This window comes from Moschus berezovskii, chromosome 13 (assembly GCF_049115385.1).
Source record: "Moschus berezovskii isolate FMDL1 chromosome 13, NW_MosBer_1.0, whole genome shotgun sequence".
Taxonomy (NCBI): domain Eukaryota; kingdom Metazoa; phylum Chordata; class Mammalia; order Artiodactyla; family Moschidae; genus Moschus; species Moschus berezovskii.
Genome location: NC_142472.1, coordinates 49,178,665 through 49,193,537, shown reverse-complemented (window position 1 = coordinate 49,193,537; position 14,873 = coordinate 49,178,665). Strand labels below are relative to the sequence as shown.

The 14,873-nt window shown below is 39.8% G+C and overlaps 1 pseudogene; it reads right to left on the bottom strand.

Annotated features, from left to right (window-relative positions):
- Positions 1 to 3,589: 3,589 nt before the first annotated feature.
- LOC148775827 (syncytin-1-like) lies at positions 3,590 to 4,545 on the bottom strand (annotated as a pseudogene).
- Between the last annotated feature and the right edge of the window lie 10,328 nt (positions 4,546 to 14,873).

Here is a 14,873-nt window from a genome sequence, read left to right as displayed (position 1 = left end):
GGGAAATAGAATTTCCCTTTGTAAACAAATTGCAATCATGATCATTTGTTTTAGATAAGACGATGTGAATTTACCTTCAATTTTTTTAGAGATAGAAGGCATAAATTGTATTTATGCCTTAGATTTAGAGAAGAAGGCATAAATTGTTACTTAGATTTAGAGATAGAAGGCATAAATTGCATTTATGAGAATTGGGCTAAGTTGTTTATAAGTTACATAGCAGATATTAGACTCAGTTAGTTTTGGACAGCATCACCTCATTTTACAGCTTGCATCTTGTTTTTTAGAAGAAGAGTATGTGTATCTTATATGTGTTTGTTTACTTAAATTGATTACTTTTAGGAGATTCTTAGCAGGACTTGTTTAGATTAGCAATTGTAACTACAAAATAAACAATGATTTTCACATTTCTATCAAAAGTGTTACTGCCTTCTTTTGTTTAAAGCCATGTTGTTTTTTTAAAAAAAAAAATTCATGTTTTATAGATTCTAAGTTAAAATTGTAGTCAATAATTAGGGGAACACATTTACACCTGGGGCGGATTCATGTCAATGTATGGCAAAACCAATACAATATTGTAAATTTATTAGCCTTCAATTAAAATTAAAAACATTAACAAACAAACAAACAAAAGCTTATCTTCCTTGGGAGAAGTCAGCAAACCATTTGTTTTCCATTTTGACTGTCTACACAAGTGCTTCTCCTATACATAAAGGCAACAAATTCCCAAAGTCCAGAGTAAAAAAAAAAAAAATTACAAACATTTCAATATTTATATTTTTTAATACTTTCTTTGGTACATACTGTGCTTGACTCATCCCATTTTATCTATGATCATTTCTTACTATGCTTTTTTCTACTACTTATATTCATAGAATATTTCAAGTGAAATTAACATGTGGTATTTTCTAGTCCAGCCACCTAATTTTATAGTTTAGAAAGTTTAGGATTAGAAGTAGATAATTTGAATTTTGAAAGTTCACTGTACCAGATACAGTAGACTGACTCACTCAATATATATCCCAATCTCTTTCTAGTGTGGCTTTATGAAGGGCAGATGTTGCCAAACTAAAAATGACTATCCTTCACTTAAGAAATGTTCAGATTCAAGCAGACAAGATTTAAATTTGACCCTGGATAAGGACAAGAGGAGGTTGTACACAGGTTGCCTATTTTAACATTTTAGATTGTATCTGGTAGTACATCATTGGGGGCAAAATCATAGCGGTGACTACTTGTTCTCTACATTATGGTTTTGAGAACTTAATTCTACAGTGAGGATATGAGTCATAAGTGCAGGTCTCTTTCAGGGTCAACTCATAATTGCTCAGAATGATTCCCAGACCTCTCCACCTCTACTAACATCTGCTTATGCAGAAGCTTCAATAAATTTGGAAGTGAAAAAAAAAAAAAGGTACTAAATTTTGTTTCACCTAAACTAGGGAAAACGCTTTCTGTTATCTGAAACTGAATTCTGACTAATAGAGTAAGAATTGGAGAAGTGGACAGCAATCTGGAAAGTTACTAGTATCTTAGCATGCTTTGGAATAGAACGAAGAACTCATACTCATCCATGGTCAGTACAAAGTGAGAAATAGGAGACTGGAGATACACTGACAAATAAAAGGAGGTCAGTTTTACAATATGTGTTGTCATACAAAGAAAGCTAAATATTATGCTTTCATTACAGGGAAGACCAAACTGTTAAAAGGATAAAATAAACATATGGAGCCACTATGTTATATTTATTGATATGGGACATAAAGTTAAAATGAATTTAATGACTGTCATGAATCACATATATTTAGACCAAAATTCAATATTAATCCTGGATGTACAAATATCATGTTAAGAAATCAAGATCAACAGAGTTTAGGCTATCAATATCATTTGTGTTTCTGTATTTTTAATATGGTGCCACCGTATAAAATAGAAAAACCATTACAGATTGTTGATGTTCAGTTGCTCAGTCACGTCTGACTCTTTGTGACCCTGTGAACTGCAGCACGCCAGTCTTCCCTGTTCTTCACTAACTCCTGGAGTTTGCTCAAACTCATTTCCATTTAACTGATGATGCCATCCAACCATCCAACCATCTCATCTTCTGTCGTCCCCTTCTCCTCCTGCCCTCAATCTTTCCCAGCATCAGAATCTTTTCTAATGAGTCAGCTCCTTGCACCAGGTGGCCAAAGTATTGGAGTTTCAGCTTCACAATCAGTCTTTCCAATGAATATTCAGGGTTGATTTCCTTTAGGATTGATTGGTTTGATCTCCTTGTTATCCAAAGGACTGTCAAGAGACTTCTCCAGCACCACATTTTGAAAGCATCAGTACTCAGCCTTCTTTAGGTCAACTCTCACACCTGTACATGACTACTGGAAAAATTATGGCTTTAACAAATACCTTTATATTATTATGGATTTTAACTTTTTCTTAAATTGTGCTGTGAAGGTTTTCATCCTTTTTTCCCTTTATTTACCACTACCCTTTTTAGAGTAAAATTTACCTTACAAATTTATTTACTACATTTTATCTCATTCCTTCTAAACTTTATAGTAATTAAATTAATATTTCAGTTAACACATGAGCATAAGACTGTTTCGTGTTGTACCAAATTAAAAAGCCCACATGAAGTTCGAAGTTTTAGAGTGTTTTATGGTATTAACAGTATGATAAAACTGAAAACACTATCATAGATCTTTTACAGCCCAGTCCACAGCTCTCATAATCTATGTATCTGCTATACCAACTTTGCATAATTTGAAGAGTGAGGTCTTAGAGCTCCATCTTCTGGAAACAGCTTGTAGCACAGCTCAAACCCAAATTCTGCTGCCATCAGGATTCTAAAAACACAGGACACTTAGAATATCTACTCTTCTCTGATCATAAATTTAACTATTCATAGGGTTCAAAGAAGCCATAGAGTCCATACAAGCTCTTGAGAAGACCACAGAATTTCCCTGCACATGCTTGTGCACAGCAGAGCACCCTACCTAAGATATCAATTCCAAGGAGTCTCTAAATGGGTCTTGAAAGGTAAGGGAGTTAGAGAAGGTGAGGTTCAGAAAAAGAATGAGACTGGCACTTTACAGGAACAGATCACCTTTAATGAGGCGAGAAGGGGCAGCAGTCAGATTAGCAAGCTGCTGCACTAACCTAAGAAAAGAGTAAGTATATATAGGCATGTATGTGGAAAGTTATTGTCTTAAGGGGATCTGTTCTTCTCCAAAGTTGTTAGGAGTAGTTATCTTTTAAATGGCTGAGGCAAGGAATTTTGGAAATCAGCCAGAGGCTGGACCGGCTGGGAGCTGGGCATAATCAACCTAATGTCCATTTTTACTTTGGGTGAGAGAGTTCTTTGTTTTGCATAGAACGGTGGGGAGGACCTGGAGGGGAGTTTTAACTCCAAGCCTTGCAACTTTCCTTCATTTCAGACCCTAAGGAATATATACAAAAGGAGAAAGAGGTTTGGGCGCCGTTAATGTTCAGGGCCTCTTGGTGCTAATAAATGAAGGTGAGGGGTTTGTGGTCTGGGAGGAAGGAAGTCTAAGGCCTGTAGTGTTTATTTTGTATTTTAGCCATCAGGGTTTCAAGCAAAAGAACAGTCTTGACTTGGTCTCGAGCGATGGCCCGAATCCGTTCTTGGGAAAACTTTGAAAGAGATTGAAGAGACAGTGTCCAAATAAGAGGAATAAAATGATAAGTACCAATGGTCCCAAGAAAGGGAGTAACCAAAGGAGGGTGTGTTGGAACAGGTTTTGGGGAGTGTAAAAGTTTTGTAACTCTTTTTTGTGGCGTTCAATTTTGTCTCTAAGTTTTTGACTGCCCTGGACTATGCCCTTTTCATTAACAAAATAGCAACAGTTCTCTCCTAGAAAAAGGCAGGTCCCTCCCGTTTCTGTGGTGAGAAGGTCCAGGGTTCGCCTATTTTGTAGGGCCACAGAAGCTAATGAGTTAATTTGTCTTTGGACTGCAACGAAGGACTCTACTACCTGCTCATATCCTCATTAAGTTCTTCGGACAGCTTGTAGTAAAAATGGGCAGAGGTCTAGATGTCCCCAGTCCCAGTGCCTAGGGCTGCTGCTATGCCAGTCCCAATCAGAGGGGGGCTATGACAGCTCGTCTTTTTCTGTGGGAAAGTTCCCCTTGAGGGTAGACTATTTGTTCTACCTCTTCTTCTTTGAGGCATGTTAGACCTGGGGTCAGGAAGACCAAGATGCAAGGTCTTGGGGTGTCAGGGGGGAGACATGAATACACATAGGTCCCACAGAGAATGAAGGTTCCTGGGTTGGTGCAATAATTTGTGCTATTCCAGAGAACCCAAGTGGAACAGAAGGAGGGAGTCGAATTTGTAAGACCAATGTAGTGGGACTAGAGTAGTTGATACCGGTTAGGTTTGAAGAGGCTGAGAGTAGGACATTGTCAGAGATTGGCCCTAAGAGTTGTGTAGTTTTTTGTTGGGAAGGGGAGGTATAGTTGCCCTGTGACAGCCAGGTTGAGGGTAAGGGAATTGCTATGTGTGGTGCGGGAGACAGTGACATGCATATCCAACACTTGGATGTGTGTTGTATGTACTGGAAGAGTAGGAAAGAAGAGTTGAGAAGGCGGGTAAGGTGTTGGTTGTCAGAGGGTGTTTTTAGGAGAGATTGTAATTGGGAAAGGAGGTCTAGGTGTTTATAAGGCTCAGGGGTCGCCTATAACCGGGAAATTATGTTCTTTATAACTTGTTCTTGTTTCTTTTTCTGATTTTGATCTAGTACCCCACCCCCATCTGAGTACCCCCAGTGGGTAATGGGATAGAAACATGTGTTTTTTCCATTTGGCTTATGGTGGGTGCTCACAAAACTCCCTTTCTTTTGTATTTTAACAGTGAGTAGGGGTTTGGACTCCTTTCCCCACCCCCACCTCCCCCGCAAGGTTCATGCTGCATGGTCTTGGAGCCGTATTATAACATGAGGAATGAACATAGGAATAAATGTCTGAGCAGGGGCAGGGACTAGCCAGAAGGCTGGGGAGTGCAGCAAGGATAAGGAACAGGGGAGTCATGGTTCTGTTAGTTAGGCAGTGTGCAGAGGAAATAGCACCCCAGGAGTAGAACACAGCTAACAACGTCAGTGATACCAATGGAAAGATGAAGGATAGGTGGCCAGTCCTGAGGGGAGACAGTTACTAGGCCTATAGAGAGGATTAAGATTAAAAGTGCAGTTATAGTTAGAGAGGAAGGTAGAGGCCAGTTAGGGTGAGGGGCGGAAGGCCCCAGGTTGGTGGTTGCTTGAGTCTGAGGAGGAACAGTGTTTATTAGGATGTAGAATAATGTAGAGAATGAGAGTAAAGAAATCAATTTCATCTGGAGTCAGGTTGTAGAAGGTTCACTGAAGTCACAGTTGAAACACCAGTGTGGTCAGGTCTTCGAAGGAGGTTCCTTTCGGGGCGCTGGTCCAGAGATCTTGAAGTTGAGTCAGGAACAGGTGTAGGTTGAAGAGTGTCTAGATCATTCAGTGTCTTCTTGAATGGTCAACAGAGGTTGTAGCCAGGTGATTTTTAAGGAGGTACGCCCTGTGAGGGCGACCTGATAGGAGTCAGTTAAGGAGGGCAGTGCAGGTTCGGAGATGACCCGTTTTAGGCAAGAGAGGTGTACCTAGGAGGTGACTTTCTCAAGTTTAGCTGCAGTCGGGGTAAGGAGGATAATTTTGGATGGTCCCTGCCATTTTGGGGTTAGGCCACCCTGGGAATTATCAGACAGGTAGACCATGTCCCCAATTTGTACAGGGGGCAAGGGGATTTGGGGGTCAGGGGCATGCAAGTTGTGGCTGACATATTTCAAGAGGGCATTGTGGAGTTCCGCCAGCAGAGGGCAATGTAGGAAGCTTGCTATGGGAGGAGGTTCGGGGGGAGTCCAGGAGGGAGCATGAGCCTTCCGTACATTACCTCAAAGGGACTCAGCCCCAGGGGCTTTCTGGGCAAAGCCCACACTTTGAGGAGAACAATCAGCAAAAGTTTAGTCCAATCCAGATGTACCTCAAGGGTTAATTTGGTAAGAGTTTCTTTGATCATCCTTTCTACCTTTCCTGAGGACTGGGGACGATATGGAATGTGAAATTTCCAGGGTATCTGTAAGAACAGGACAAGTTGTTGAGTGACCTTGGACGTAAATTCCGGGCCCTTATCAGACAGTAGGGATGAAGGCAGGCCAAACATGGGGATAATTTCTGTGAGGAGGATTTGGGCCACAGTGTGGGCTTTTTTGTTTGTAGTGGGAAATGCTTCTACCCATCCTGAAAAAGTGTCCACAGGACAAGGAGGTATCTGACTCTCTGAACCGGGGGCATATGAGTAAAATCTATCTGCCAATCCTGTGCTGGGAGGCTGCCTCGCATTTGATGAGTTGGAAAGAAGGTAGGTTTAAGGTTGGAATTGGGATTAGTACGTTGACGTGTTTGACAGGAGTGGGTAAGGTTATCTAAATATTGTTGGTCATCAGTGGATATGGGGAAGTGGTTATGGAGGAACTGCTGGAGTGTCTTGGATGAGGGATGAAAGAGTAAGTGTAGATAGGAGAGGATTTCTCTGGTGGTGGGAAGGTTAGATGGAGTCAGGGCTAAGATGACAAGGGACTGGAGGGAAGGACAGGACAGGGCTATCTCCTTTGCCTTCTGGTTTTCAGCATTGTTGTAGGCTGATTTGAGACTTCCCTTTTGATGTTCCCTACAGTGGAGGATGGCGGCTTTATTTGGTAAGAGTGCTGCCTCTAGAAGTTTTTGGATCAGGTCTGAATCAATAATGGGGGATCCCTTTTGGGTTAGGAAACCTCTCTCTCTCCATATTAGTGAAGTATGTTATAGGTATATTTGGAGTCTGTGTGGATGTTAACCCTTAGATTTTTAGCTAGAGTCAAAGCTCTGGTGAGGGCTATCAGTTCTGCCTGTTGGAAGGTGGTGTGAGGTGGCAGAGGTGAAGCTTCAATTATCTGGGTCCTGTGATTGTGGCAAAGGTCCCCCTGGATGATGGCGTATCCTGCCACAAAGGGTGGGGATTTTTGAGAGCTGCCATCAATGAACCAGTGTGGGGTATCTGGGTCTAGGATGGGCTGATCTGTTAAATGTTGAAAGGGATTTTGGGTAAGATCTGTTAGGCTGCAGCTATGTAGGAGAGGGTCTGTTGTAGAGGACGTGGATAATAAGCTGGCGGGATTAAGGGGAGAGCAGGGGGAGAATGAGAGCCAAGGGTCGAGGAGAAAGGCATGTAGGACCTGTACCCTGGAAGGGGGAAGGGAGGGGATAGCCCGATGTAATAGTAAGTCTTGAAGGTGTGTGGAGAACAGACTGTTAAAGGGCCATGTCTAGAGAGTTTATTTGCTTTGGGTACGAGGGCTGCAATAGCAGCCATGACCTGTATACAGGGAGGCCAGCCCTTGGTCACCATGTCAAGCTGTTTTGACAGATAGGCTATGGGAGCTCAGGTGTCTCCGGCCTGCTTACATAGAAGTCCTAGGGCTTGTCCTTGGTTGGAATGGGCAAAGAGAAAGAATGGTCTTGTGTGATCTGGCAGGTGGAGAGTTGACACTCGGAGGAGGCTCTGGGTAAGCTGGTGAATAAGATTGACCAGCAAGGAGGGATTAAAGAGGGGCTCATCCAGACATCCTTCAGTTGCCTCATAGAGTGGCTTTGCAATGAGGGAGAAGTTAGGGATCCAGACACGGAAAAAGTTTAGGAGGCCAAGGATAGACAGGAGTTCCCTTTTTGTTTTTAGAAGTGTACAGTTAATTAAGGCCTGGATTCTATTGGGGGGAATAGTTCTCTGTTGGTGGGATATGGAGAGCCCCAGGTAGGTGACATTTGTCTGGGCTATTTGGGCCTTGGATTGGGATACCCGATAACCCTGGGATCCCAGGGTCCCAAGGATTTTGGCAGTATGTTGGAGGCAGAATTTTTGGGTTGGGCTGCAAAGAAGGAGGTCATCTATGTATTGGAGGAGATGACTTGGGGCTAGGTTGAGTGTCTGTAGGTCCTTTTGTAAAGCCTGCCCAACAAAGTGAGGACTGTCTCTGAACCTCTGGGGGAGAACTGTCCACGTTAGTTGTTGGGAAACATGAGTCTCAGTGTCTTGTCAGGTGAAAGTGAAAAGGGGTTGGGAGAGGGGGTGGAGGACGATGGTGAAAAAGGCATACTTGATATCTAATACCATGAAGTGAATTGCAGTTGGGGGTATGGCATACAGAAGGGTGTAAGGGTTAGGGACTATTGGGAATGTCGGTGTGATGGCCTCATTGATTTTTCTCAGATCCTGGACCAGTCTCCAAGAGTTTGGTCCCTTCCTTACTGCCAGAATAGGGGTGTTGTGTGGTGAATGGGTAGGAATTAAGATAGAGGCCTGAAGAAGGTGGTCTATGAGAGTGGCATTTGGGATATAATATATGTCACTCAGGGATTCCCTGGTGGCTCAGACGGTGAAGTGTCTGCCCACAATGTGGGAGACCTGGGTTCGATTCCCGGGTCGGGAAGATCCCCTGGAGAAGGAAATGGCAACCCACTCCAGTATTCTTGCCTAGAAAATTCCATGGATGGAGGAGCCTGGTGGGCTACAGTCCTTGGGGTTGCAGAGTCGGACACGACTGAGCAACTTCACTTCACTTCACTTCACTTCACTTCACTTCTTCATATGTCACTCCATGTGAGGTTATAGGCCTAGGAGAGTCTCAGGAATTCCTTTCTGTATCTGGGAGGATTTTCAGAAAATGATACTAACTTTTCTAATATCTGGCTCATGTCTGAAAATGAAAATGGCACATAGACTCAGGTGGGGCCCTCTGGTCCTGCCACCCCTCTTAGGGGAAACATGTGTTGGGTATGTGACTGTGTGGCAGGAGGGGAGGGAAGGGTGGAGGGGGAGTTAGGGAGGTGGGGTAGTGGGGTTGAGGGGGAGTCAGGAGAGGTTTTGGCGTCAGTAGGGGAGTTCGATGAGGGGGAAGGAGAGGGTTGGCGGGGTTGCGGATAGGGAAGGGACTTGTCCACTGGGTAGAACTCTGGAGATGCGGAAGGTCGTGACCGGTGGTTAGTTGAAGAAGAGTCCTTTTGTTTGGGAGGCAAGGTGCATAGAAGGACCTTGTGGGTGGAGCAGTTCTTGCATAGGGAGGACCTGCCCCGAAGAGCCCAAAAGGCTTGGGCATATGGGACCTCCGAACATTTGCCATTCCATTTGAGGAAGTTAGTGAGATCTGATAAAATATTGAAATCGAAAGTCCCTAACTCAGACCAGCAGTTTTGGTTGTCTAATTGGTATTGAGGCCAGATCTGTATACAGAGTTGTTTTAAGCGGTTAGCTTTGAGTTCAGTGAGTGAGAGTGGTCTGAGATTTTTGAGAACACAGGCCAGAGGGGAATCCTTTGGGACGGATTGGCCAGACCCCATAATTGAAAGGCAAGCAGAGGCTCCTATTGGGAACTTGAGTCATCACCCATAGTCGTAATACGAGAAGAGAACTCTGTGTCGAGGTGGAGCGTCCCCCACTGTCGTCTACAGAGTGGCCCTAGGTAGGGTGTCTCCAGGACCCGGAGAGGGCTGGGTTGTAGGGGACCTCTAGAACACCGTCCGGATCTTACCTTAATCTAGGGGCCGGCTTGAGTGGAGTGTTGCATGTAGAGTGGTCAAATGGCAAAAGGCCTCTGTCCTGGAGTTGGTTGGTCTCATGGAAAAGAAAATGTAGAGAAAAGAGGAAGAGAGAGAAAGAGAGAAAGAGGCCAATGTTCTTTGGGTTATGTGGAAAACCAATAAAGCCATTACACAGGACTTGTACCGCTCACGAAGGCACAGGGCGTCCTCTCAAGGAGGTCTTGAAAGCCCAGGTGGGAAAGTGAGCTTGACAGGCTTTCACACACCGAAGAGCTGACCGTGGAGAAAGAGAAGGAACCTCAACCTCCCAGGTTTCCCCACCAAAAATGTAAGGTAAGGGAGTTAGAATAGGCGAGGTTCAGAAAAAGAATGAGACTGGTACTTTACAGGAACAGATCACCTTTAACGAGGCGAGAAGGGGCAGCAGTCAGATTAGCAAGCTGCTGCACTAACTTAAGAAAAGATTAAGTATACATAGGCATGTATGTGGAAAGTTACTGTCTTAAGGGGGCCTGTTCTTCTCCAAGGTTGTTCGGAGTAGTTATCTCTTAAATGGCTGAGGCAAGGAATTTTGGAGATCGGCCAGAGGCTGGAACCGCTGGGAGCTGGGCAAAATCAACTTAATGTCCATTTTTACTTTGGGTGAGAGAGTTCTTTGTTTTTCATAGAATGGTGGAGAAGACCTGGAGGGGAGTTTTAACTCCAGGCTACCTCGAGCCATGCAACTTTCCTTCAGGTCTTCTACCCCAAGAGAGTATCGGTACCAGTGCCACGAAGCCTTGAAACCATATTTAGGTTAAGCACCGCAAAACTCAATTTTTCTCAGGCTCTAAACCCTATGCTGCATTAAATCTTCCATGGTTGGATCTGGTATCACCCTGCACTGTGATCTCACTAAACCATTCTGCTGTATATTGTATTGTTGTTGCTGTTGTTTAGTCATAAGTCGTGTCTGAGTCTTCATGGACTATAGCTCAACAGACTTCTCTGTCCATGTAATTTCCCAGGCAAAATTACTGAAGTGGGTTATCATTTCCTTCTCTAGGGGAACTTCATGACCCAGGAACTAGTGATGGTCTAAGGGAAAAATTGAACATATTTTTATAATTTCTGAACATTGACATCAACTATTTGAGAAAGAGAAAAGACAAATACTAGATCCAAGAACTGGCTTAGACAAGGAGGTAGGCCTTTGTGTTGCTAGAAGCTGACCAGATATTCACAAGTTAGGCTTTGGAGTTCTACTTTTGAACATAAACATAAAAGACCTGGTATTTCATTTAAGGCACTATATCCTACAGGCCTTCTAAACTATAGAAGTTTTTTTCTCAACTCCCTATATATCATACTCGAAGACTTAGAAATAACCACTTATATGTCTTTAATTTTGACTTAGCGGCATGTAGATAATCTTTCCAATATTATTTAAAAATTTATTTTAAGCAAATCCATCATCACTGTACTATTTACAAGCTTTCTCCTTAATCCCCTCATTAATATAAGATTTTAATAATGTTTTACAATTTTTCTTTCTAACAATGCTCCTGCCATTGTTCTGAATAATGAACAAGTTTTCTGATGGACTTATTTTCTGCCTAAGCTCAGGCACCTACTCCAAATGTCACACCCTAGCCCATTGTTTCCCAAAGGTTTTCGCATTATGATGCACATATGTTGATAGTATTTTGTAATCCATGCATAAAAACTTGTTGTGAGTACCCCAGATTCCACACCATGCATGCACTGTGTGGCCCAACAGATGTGACAGTCTATCTGAGAAACTATACTGTTGATATCAAAATATTCTGAAAATTCAAAATTTAAATTTAAGCATCCCAATAATGTCCATTATTTCATGCTTTTCTAATACACTCAATCTAAGTTCTCCTCTCAACAATTTTTGACATTTATTAGGATCTCCAATTCACTGATCATTTTTTTCCTAATAACCCTATTTTTTTAATTAGCTTAAATTTCATATTTCATTTTATGCCTACCCTTACATACATTCTTATACAATTGTAATGATATTATTTTTACTCATAGAGTTATTGTGTGAATTAAACTATATAAATTTTAAGAAGCTCTTAGATTTGAGTAGGCACATAGGACACATAAATTAAATGCAATATACCACAAATTTAAACTGCTGCTGCTGCTGCTAAGCCACTTCAGTCTTGTCTAACTCTGAGAGACCCCATGGACTGCAGCCTACCAGGCTCCTCTGTCCATGGGCTTTTCCAGGCAAGAGTACTGGAGTGAGGTGCCATTGCCTTCTCCAAAATTTAAACTACTTACCTCAAAATGCAGCTTAAGAAGTGTTTAGCTATAAAGAGTTGAAGACAAAAAGTTTTTTTGACTAGATTTTGTCTTTTTTTGAAGCTACTGAAAATCTGTGAGACTGTTTGCCCTTTGTAAATAATTGATGGCATTGCTCATTTTATGGCTTAATATGAGTCATTTAGAGTCGAATTTTAAATTTATAATTAGTTTTATTAATGTATTTATTTTTATTTTTTTAACTGAAGTGTAGTTGATTTATAAAGTTGTATTAGCTTCACGTGTAGAACAAAGTGATTTAGTTATAAACATGTATAACTTTTTATTTTCAGATTTGTTTTCCTTGTAGGCTACTATATAATATTAAGTACAGTTTCCTGTGCTATGTAGTAGATGCTTGTCAGTTATATATTATTATGTATAGGTTAATGCTTATATATGGAATCTAAAAATAATAAATGATACAAATGAGCTTATATACAAAACAGAAATAGACATACGTGGAAAAAAACATGCTTACCAAAGAGAAAAATGGAGGAATAAATTAGGAGTTTGGAATTAGACTAAAATTTTTCATATTTAATTAAAATATTATTTAACAAATAAACAATAGTTCTTGGATCACTTAATCATCTTGTGATGCGCTGTGTATATTATCAAGAACCATGTTTTTTTCTAATATCAAGAGTAAAGATCAAATAGTCTTCAGTAGCATCATTATTTATATAGATACACAGAGGTATAAAAGATAGACATGAATATAGATATAGCTACTGAATACAGATATATTTACAAATATGTTTTATATGTTCATTTCTATTATTTAAGAACATATATGATAAAAGTTGAAAAATGTCTTGCAAAATATATTTTTAAATGCTACCAAACTGAAGTAAATTATTAGTTTTTTCTGAAGTTCAGTGTTTTTGCAAAATTACAGAAGAACTTACAAAAGTTGTCTTAGTAAATAATTTTTATAGTTTATTAAGAAATAATATGATTGAATAAAATGTTCAGCATATATTTTCTTATTCAAATTATGGTGATTTAACTCCAATAAAATTTTTATTAAAAAAAATACCATACATGAAATCTTCCATTTGATATATATCCAACTCTGTGTACAGCTGTAATGCCTTGTGTTTCTTTTACTCATTTAAAATCTTTGCACCAACTTCAGGGAAATTTAAATATTTATGAAAATACTATAAATAAGTTTATTTGAAAATACTTCAATTACCTGAATTTCTTTAATATCTCTACTATATACTACCATCAGTTTAAATTATAACACACTGAAGCTATATATAATCAGTAGAATTTTAAATATATTTTTAGAATAATTTCCAAATTAGCACTAATTTATTATGTTACTTTAAAGTTTACTGAACTATTTCAATCCTTCCATGGAAAGCGAATACCTAGTATTTAAATCATAGAAAGGGCATTGAAATGACTTGGAAAGTTTGTCTAAAGTATTAAAATAATTGATTGAAAAATAATGCTTTACTATTATTTTAACCCCTCACTTGTAAACATTGTCTTTGGACAAAATGAGGTACTACAGGGCTTTACCTAGTAAGAGAAAAGTGAAATAAAATTACAAAGTAGATAAAAAAAAAAAAAAACCAGCAACAACTAAGAGCACCAACATTTGTTTAAGCTATTGATATACTTTTTGTGAATGAGTATCTGTGAAATGTTTACTGTTAGAAAGTTAACTTTAGGAGTTTTTCTGAAAAAAATAAAACACATATAATGAGGAATGTTAACATTGCAACTTAAGTAAATTGAAATGTATAAATTTTCATCTGGATTTACTTTAGGTAGGTAGAAGGTTATTATATTATAATAGTAATTATATTATATACTATATTTCAGCCAAGGTTAAGATGAAAGCAAAAAAAGGTAGGTGTGTCACAATCTATTATTTTGTTGCTGTTCGGTGGCTCACTTGTGTCCAACTCCTTGGGACCCCATGGACTGCAGCACCCCAGGCTTCCCTGTCCTTCACCATCTGCCAGAGTTTGTTCAAACTCATGTCAGTGATGCCATCCAACCATCTCATCCTTTGTCATCCCCTTCTCCTCTTGCCTTCAATCTTTCCCAGCATCAGGGCCTTTTCCAATGAGTTGGCTCCTCGCATCATGTGGCCAAAGTATTGGAATTTCAGCTTTAGCCTGAATCCTTCCAATGAATATTCAAGGTTGATTTCCTCCAGCATTGACTGGTTTGATCCCCTTGCTGTCCATAATGTAAACAAATGTTTTTACTAGTATAATATCTTGTTTTCTATACATGGAACTATCATATTTTAAGTTGCAATTTAGTATATTATAGTATGATTCTTTTTTGTATTAACTGATTTTTTTCTACCTTTTTCATTCCATATTGATTAAAGACAAAATTAAAATAAGTAATTCAATAACTAAATAACAACAAAATTAAAAAGTAAATAAATATTATTTAATAATGCTTACCCATATTTGTATCAAATAGTTTTAGATAAGTTAATTTTCAGACAACTAAAATCACAGCTAATATTGAATTAATATAAAATTTAATGTACATATCAAAAAACAAGATTTTACACTTCAGTAAAAACATCATCATGAGAATTTCATTTTTCCAGAATGTAAATAGTCTTAAAAATTTATGTTATGTTTACATAATATGAGGTTGATAGTTCAGTCGCTCAATCGTGTCCGACTCTTTGCGATCCCATGAATGGCAGCATTCCAAGCCTCCCTGTCCATCATCAACTCCAGGAGTTCACCCAAACTCATGTGCATAGAGTCAGTGATGCCATCCAGCCATCTCATCCTCTGTCGTCCCCGTCTCTCCTGCCCCCAATCCTTCCCAGGATCAGGGTTTTTTCCAATGAGACTGATAGTTAAGTACCTAATATTGTCTTAAAATTTTTTATTATATGTAGGCACAAAATTATGTGAACAGTAGTAAAATGTCATCAAATCTTAACTAAAA